The sequence below is a fragment of the Apteryx mantelli genome, chromosome 24 (assembly GCF_036417845.1).
Source record: "Apteryx mantelli isolate bAptMan1 chromosome 24, bAptMan1.hap1, whole genome shotgun sequence".
In the NCBI taxonomy this organism is placed as follows: Eukaryota; Metazoa; Chordata; class Aves; order Apterygiformes; family Apterygidae; genus Apteryx; species Apteryx mantelli.
The window spans coordinates 2,366,272-2,374,744 of record NC_090001.1 but is presented as its reverse complement, the minus strand read 5'-3'; positions in this window follow the sequence as shown (position 1 = coordinate 2,374,744).

Here is an 8,473-nt window from a genome sequence, read left to right as displayed (position 1 = left end):
AGGTTCTGCTCCCTGTGTGGAGCTCTGGTTTGTGCTGGCTGAGTGTCGTGTAGAGCAGGGGCCTCTGCCCATGGTCTCTAGAGGAGTCAGTTCTGCCCTGCTGGGGGGTGTAAATGGAGGTGTCAAACAGTCCCAGGTATTTGGTGGGATTCCCACGGATGGACACCGTGAGCTGAACGGATGGGTCTTGGTACAGTGACCCAGTGGGAATTTTCTCTATTTTCCGTAAGGAGAGACGAATATAGCACTCATGGCAGCTGTCTCCGAAAGAGAAACCCTTGTGAGGGATTCCTCTCCCCCACCCTTGAGCACCTCTTGCACAGAGGTGTCTGTATCTGAATCAGTGACACCAGCTGCCACTCCAGCAAGGAAAAGAAACACTGAGGTGAAGGCAGGCGCTGACCTGCTCCTTTCTAGATGTCTCCGTTCCAATGAGATAGGCCCTCTCCTCACACCAATTTACCATCTGTGCTCTTTCTCCAGGATCCGTAATGGGAGTGGGAAGTGGCTAGCTCTGATGCACACGTCCGGCAGCAGATTACATCTACCCCTTATGTGGAAAGACTGTCCAGCATGTTGACACCTATTTTCTCCAGAAAATAATCTTCAGCGGGGAGTCTGATTATATGTATAGATTTCATTTTCAGATGCCTCCATCACACCGTGGGAGCATTCTTTGACTGGGTAGAAATCTTTGCCATTTCAGTTGCTCTCAGCATGAGCACTTGTGCATCCCAAGAGGAAAAAAGGGCTCGCTGTGACTTTGCACAGAGTCACGGGATGTGGTCTGTCAATGAATCTTGCCCCTCACTGCCCTGCCCTTGCACCTCACTCAGCTAAAGGACACTCACGCTCACAAGTTTGTCTCAGAAAGAAACATGACTGAGCTGAGAGCAGAGGAGTACAGTTTTAAAAGGAAGATTTCCAAATTCTTCTCCCTCAGGCCTGATATGGAGAGAGTGATGAAGAGTGTGAGAAGGCTTCTGACTCACAGGACCAGACCAAGGACTCTCAGATAGCACAAAATGCTAGAGGGAAGCTGTGCTCTTCTGGAGGGCAGCTAGCAGCTTGGCAGGACACCCCAGGGAAACTGTCAAGGGTCCTGAAGATGGGCTCTCCTTAACAGGGAGACAGCTCATTAAGACTCTAAAGGGAGAGACAGAACAAAAGGTCTGTGAGAAACCTCAGCAGGTCCCTTCATCCCCACCTCAGCCTACAGACAGCACCAGTGTCACCTTTACGGCCTCAAGAGGGTTTTTCTGACCTGCTCCTTAGGACCTGTGAGCACAGAGATAGCCCTGGCCAGTGCCCTGTCCCGGAAGCTCCAGGCAGCAGAGATGGGCAGGGACTGAGAGGGAATTCCTAACAGAAACAGCATGGGAGGATGGATTTGAGCAAGTCAGGGACAGTGGTGCAGTGCCAACGCCTTCCCCAGGGTGCTCAGGTCTGCCCTGCACAAACCTCCCAGCAGCAGCACACTGTCCAGGGGCATTCCCCTGCGTGCAGGTGAGAAGGAGCAGGTCAGATAAACCCTCAAGAGGTGACCATCCAAGGGGAGTTTGCTGCTGTCTATAGACTAAGGGGTTGCTGAAGGGTCTTTCAGAAGTTCCTAGCAGAACTACTGATTGCTCTTTGAAACTGTGAATGAATCTCAGTCCCTTGTCCCAACCTCACAGCTCCATTTCCATCTTCCCCATGCCAGCTAGAAGGAAACTTAAAACATAAACTGAGAAAATAGCCTTTTCTTTCAGGAAACACCTGTCTTGGCCTTCCTTTTGCAAAGCCCCCTCAGAAATAGCCCATGCCTGAACTAGAGCTGTGAGCAGCCCTGATCCACACAGCACCCTCTCAAAAGAATGAACTCTTCTACCAGCGGTCACTCCTGCCACCCAGAGCTTCTCCCCACAATGCCATGGGGAGCTCTCTGGGTAGTGCTGACCCATGCAGGCAGCAGAGTCACTGCCCCGGGCACACAGCACCCTGGGGTGAAGGGACACTGCTCTGGAAAAGAACCCTTGGCAGATCTGTGTGCACACCCAGGCTTCACAACCCTGCAGCAGTCCCTGGGAGAGGACAGCAGGATGCCCTGTGCCTGTGACAGTGTGGCTGGGAATACCTACTCTGAAGCACCTCCTTCTCCTCTGCACTGGAGAAGCCAGAGGTACGATCCTTAAAATCCAATGGATGGGATGGGTTTAGAAGACCCCTCCAGGAACAGCAGTAGCATTGCCCTGCAGCCAGAGTCTTACCGTGTCAGGGGCTGTGAAGATTTCTCCCACCATGAGCACTCAGCTGTCCTCCCACTCCACACTGCCTTTCACTTCTCTCTCTCTTGTCTCATCGCATCTCAGCAACAGCAGGCAGTGCCCGGAGCCCTGCTGCTCTTGACAGGAGAGCTGCTCCTGGACACAGCTGTCTCTCAGCAGTGCTGCCAGGTTGCCAGGAGCTCCCTCCATCCCAGGAGCCTGCCTCTGATCAAGAGCAGAGGCCCAGCTGAAGGCATCAATCCCTTGTGCTCCCTCCACCTGGGAAAGGTTCACTGACATAGATGAAAATAATCACCAACAGTCCCTCTCTGAACAGTGAAGGGCGACTGATTCTGGCATTACAATTTTTTTCTCATCAGAGGATGGTTATCTGCAAGAGGTGGAAATGTCTCACTCTAGAAGACCCCCTTCCCATCTCTTAACTAGGCAGGAACCTAGACGAGGCCAAGAAGGGAAGTCATTTACCCATGGTTCAGGTATTGATTCAGATGAGTCAATGTGGGCATCACATGACAGTTTAGGAGCCCCTGGGCTGCGGTGGGATTCAGCTCTCTCTCAGGAACTCCACAAACACACAGGACGTGGGATTCCCCATGCCCAACCTGAAGCGTGCACAACAGAGATGTCTGTATGCGAGCTCCTTGTCTAAGCTCCCATTATAATAACTGGAGACGAAAGGTTGAAGGCAGTTCCTGGCAAAACCTGGTGATGTTTGAAGAGATGGAGGTGACCCAAGGCACATGTCAGTGTTTGCTTGTGCTGATGGAGCAAGTGTGAGACCTACATCCTTCAAGATCCTAAGCAGAGGGCCAGGTGGGGAATTTCCCAGGCCATCTGAAACAACACTGCAACTAGAGCTCCACTCATGAAGCTGAGACACATGAAGAACCCGACAGTGCAAACTGCTACTGTAATTCAGTTCAGACACTTGTTATAATGACAGAGAAATAGGCTGGCAGGGCCATGCCAGATTCCTGGGGTTTCTAGCACAAGGGCTCGTTCAGAATCACAGAATCACAGAATGGTTGAGGCTGGAAGGGACCTCTGGAGATCATCTAGTCCACCCTCCCTTGCTCAAGCAGGGTCACCTAGAGCACATTTTCCAGGGATGCGAGGAGGAAGGCTACGGCCCATTTGGAATTAAATCTGGCAAGGGATGTCAAGGACAACAAGAAGGGCTTCTTCAAATACATCAGTAGCAAAAGGAAGACTAGAGAGAATGTGGGCCCTTTGGTGAATGGGGTGGGTGCCCTGGTGATGAAGGATGCAGAGAAGGCAGAGTTACTGAATGCCGCCTTTGCTTCAGTCTTTACTGCTCAGGCCAGCCCTCAGGAATCCCACACCCTGGAGGCAAGAGAGAAAGTCTGGAGAAAGGAAGACTTTCCCTTGGTGGAGGAGGATCAGGTTAGAGATCATTTAGGCAAACTTGACACCCACAGATCCATGGGCCCCAATGGGATGCACCCACGAGTGCTGAGGGAGCTGGCGCATGTTATTGCTAGGCCACTCTGCATCCTCTTTGAAAGGTCCTGGAGAACAGGAGAGGTGCCTGAGGACTGGAAGAAAGCCAATGTCACCCCAGTCTTCAAAAAGGGCAAGAAGGAGGACCCGGGAAACTACAGAATCACAGAATCACTGAGGTTGGAAGGGACCTCTGGAGATCATCTAGTCCAACCCCCCTGCTCAAGTAGGGTCACCTAGAGCACGTTGCACAGGATTGCATCCAGGCGCATTTTGAATGTCTCCAGAGAAGGAGACTCCACAGCCTCTCTGGGAAACCTGTTCCAGTGCTCTGTCACCCTCACAGTGAAAAAGTTTTTCCTCATGTTCAGATGGAACTGTCTGTGTTTCAGTTTGTGCCCATTGCCTCGCGTCCTGTCGCTCGGCACCACTGAAAAGAGTCTGGCCCCATCCTCTCGACACCCTCCCTTCAGATACTTGTACACATTGATAAGATCTCCTCTCAGCCTTCTCTTCTCCAAGCTAAACAGGCCCAGCTCTCTCAGCCTTTCCTCATAAGAGAGATGCTCCAGTCCCCTTATCATCTTTGTAGCCCTCCGCTGGACTTGCTCCAGTAGTGCCACATCCCTCTTGTACTGGGGAGCCCAGAACTGGACGCAGTACTCCAGATGTGGCCTCAGCAGGGCTGAGTAGAGGGGGAGAATCACTTCCCTCGACCTGCTGGCAACACTCTTTCTGATGCAGCCCAGGATACCATTGGCCTTCTTGGCCACAAGGGCACATTGCTGCCTCATACTTAACTTGGTGTCCACCAGCACTCCCAGGTCCTTCTCAGCAGAGCTGCTTTCCAGCAGGTCAACCCCCAACCTGTACTGCTGCATGGGGTTATTCCTCCCCAGGTGCAGGACCCTGCACTTGCCTTTGTTGAATTTCATGAGGTTCCTCTCTGCCCACCTCTCCAGCCTGTCCAAGTCTCTTTGAATGGCAGCACAGCCCTCTGGTGTATCGGCCACTCCTCCCAGTTTTGTATCATCAGCAAACTTGCTGAGGGTGCACTCTGTGCCTTCATCCAGGTCATTGACGAAGAAGTTGAACAAGACTGGACCCAGTCCTGACCCCTGGGGGACACCGCTAGCTACAGGCCTCCAACTAGACTCTGTGCCACTGATCACAACTCTCTGAGCTCTGCCATTCAGCCAGTTCTCAATCCACCTCACTGACCACTCATCTAACCCACACTTCCTGAGCTTGTCTATGAGGATGCTATGGGAGACAGTGTCAAAAGCCTTGCTGAAGTCTAGGTAGACAACATCCACTGCTCTCCCCTCATCTACCCAGCCAGTCATTCCATCATAGAAGGCTCTCAGATTGGTTAGGCATGATTTCCCCTTGGTGAAGCCATGCTGACTCCTCCTGATCACCTTCTTTTCCTCCACATGCATGGAGATGGCTTCCAGGATGAGCTGCTCCATCACCTTTCCAGGGATGGAGGTGAGGCTGACTGGCCTGTAGTTCCCTGAGTCCTCCTTCTTGCCCTTTTTGAAGACTGGGGTGACATTGGCTTTCTTCCAGTCCTCGGGCACCTCTCCTGTTCTCCATGACCTTTCAAAGATGATGCAGAGTGGCTTAGCAATAATGTCTGCCAGCTCCCTCAGCACTCGTGGGTGCATCCCATCGGGGCCCATGGATTTGTGGGTGTCAAGTTTGCCTAAATGATCTCTAACCCACTCCTCCTCCACCAAGGGAAAGTCTTCCTTTCTCCAGACTTTCTCTCTTGCCTCCAGGGTCTGGGGTTCCTGAGGGCTGGCCTGACCAGTAAAGACTGAAGCAAAGGCGGCATTCAGTAACTCTGCCTTCTCTGCATCCTTCGTCACCAGGGCACCCACCCCATTCAGCAAAGGGCCCACATTTTCCCTAGTCTTCCTCTTGCTGCTGATGTCTTTGAAGAAGCCCTTCTTGTTGTCCTTGACATCTCTAGCCAGATTTAATTCCAAACGGGCCTTAGCCTTCCTCGTCGCATCCCTGCATACTCTGACAACATTCCTATATTCCTCCCAAGTGGCCTGTCCCCCTTTCCACTTTCTGTAGACTTCCTTCTTCTGGTTGAGTTTTGCCAGGAGCTCCTTGCTCATCCATGCAGGTCTCCTGCCTCCTTTGCTTGACTTCCTACTCCTAGGGATGCACTGCTCTTGAGCCTGGAGGAAGTGATGTTTGAATATTAACCAGCTCTCTTGAACACTCCTTCCTTCTAGGGCCCTCACCCATGGGATTCCTCCAAGTAGGTCCCTGAAGAGGACAAAGTTTGCTCTCCTGAACTCCAGGGTTGCGATCCTACTTGGTGCCCTGCTGCCTCCTCGCAGGATCCTGAACTCCACCATCTCATGGTCTCTGCAGCCAAGGCAGCCCCCAACCTTCACATCTTCCACCAGTCCTTCTTTGTTTGTTAGTACGAGGTCCAGCAGCACACCTCTCCTTGTTGGCTCCCCCACCACCTGTGTCAAGAAGTTGTCACCAATGCTCTGCAGGAACCTCCAGGACTGTTTGTGCCTAGCTGTGTTGTCTTTCCAGCAGATATCGGGGTGGTTGAAGTCCCCCATGAGAACCAGGGCCTGGGATCGTGAGGCTACTTCCAGCTGTCTGTAGAAGGCCTCATCGACTTCCTCATCCTGATCAGGTGGCCTGTAGTAAACACCCACAACAGTGTCACCTCTATTAGCCTGCCCTTTAATCCTTGCCCATAAGCTCTCGACTCGCTCTTCATCCACCCCTAGGCACAGCTCAATACATTCCAGTTGCTCTCTCACATAAAGAGCAACTCCACCACCTCGCCTTCCTGGCCTGTCTTTCCTAAAAAGCACGTAGCCATCCATGACAGCACTCCAGTCATGCGAGCTATCCCACCATGTCTCTGTAATGGCAATGAGATCATGGCCCTGCGACCGCACAGATATCTCTAGTTCTTCCTGTTTGTTCCCCATGCTGCGTGCATTGGTGTACAGGCATTTCAGGGAGGTGATCGAGCATGCAGGTTTCCCCGGAGGGCTAAAAGAGGGTCCTCCATAGCCACATCCCATGCGCACTTCCCTGGCTGCATTCACCTGTTGGAGGCATCCTGACTTGAGCAGACTTTTGCCAACTACCCTGTCACTATAACTCTCCCCTTCCCCCATCTTTCCTAGTTTAAAGCCCTCCTTACCAGGTTGGCCAACCTGTTGGCAAAGACCCGTGTGCCCCGCCTCGTGAGGTGGATCCCATCTCTCGCCATCAGTTGATCTTCAAACAGGGTCCCATGGTCGTAGAAACCAAAACCCTGTTGCCAACACCAGCGGCGCAGCCAGTTGTTAACCTGGAAAGTCCGTCTCCTCCTCCTCTCATCCTTCCCCCTCACTGGCAGGATTGAGGAGAAGATGACCTGGGCTCCCAGACCCTTGACCACCATCCCCAGAGCTCTGAAATCCTGCTTGATGGTCTCCAGTTTGCCCTTGGTGTCATTGGCACCCACATGGAAGAGCAGCAGTGGGTAATAGTCCGAAGCGTGGACAAGCCTTGGCAGTCTTTGCATGACATCTCTCACACGAGCCCCCGGCAGGCCACAAACCTCTCTAGACAAGAGGTCAGGTCGGCAGATAGATGCCTCCGTCCCCTGTAGCAGGGAGTCCCCCACAACAATCACCCGCCGCTTTTTCCGGGTGTTCCGGTAGGGCACAGGGTCTGTTGTCCCGGTTACTTCCCTGGCAGCCATGCCCATCTCCTCCTCATCCTGGAGGGCACTAAACCTGTTCTTCAGCTTCAGGTCTTCAGGAGGAGTAGGAGCCTTTCTCCTCCCACGAGCAGTGACCAGTTTCCAGCCTTCTTCTACGATGTTATGATGTACCGTTTCACACGGCACAGAGCCCTCTGGCAACTCCACTGCTGCAGGGGGTTGGGACTCCTGGAGCTGTACAGTCTCCGAGAATACCCTGTCTATCTCTTGCTCTGCTTCTCGGATGCTGCGCAGCCTACTGACCTCCTCCCGTAACTCCCTTACCTGACGACACAACTCGCCAACAGCAGCACACCTCCTGCAGGAGAGCTGGCTGCCAGCCCAGGCCTCCCGGAGAGGCCCCAAGCACTCCCTGCAGCCTGAGACCTGTAGAGCTGCATCTACTGTCAGAGGGTCGGTCTGGGTCCAAACCTCTGACACAGCAACTCCAACAGCCACTGGGGAACGCGCTCTGCGGCGTGTCACGACCATACTTGAGGAAGTGTACACCACAGGGAACAGAAATGAAGGTCCCTTCGCACGTCCCTTCGCGCGCCCTTCTGCGTGAACTGCTGCGCAAACTGCTGCGTCTGTTCGCTGCCTCTGTTAGCTGCGCTCTGGGAGCTGCGCTCTAGGCCTGGCTCTTATATAGGCCTCTCCCTAGCACTGACTCACAGGGTGCTTGACCGCCCAATCAAGGGCCACTGGGATCAAAGGCCCCAACCCCCTCTGGTCAGGGGCAACCCAGAGAGCTCGTTAGCAGCAGCCACTCCTAGCTGGAGCTTTTCCCACAAGCTTTTCCCAGGAGAAGTCAAGGCCTCCTGCAGTTGTCCTTGCCTAGCTTCCCCTTTCCTGTTCACAGCGATCACCTTCTAGGTCCTCGGGGGTCCTCAGAAAGCCCACAACTTCCACAAGATCCTCAAGTTCTAGTCAGAGCCCAACCACTGCTGCACAAACTGCTGCGTCTGTTCGCTGCCTCTGTTAGCTGCGCTCTAGGCCTGGC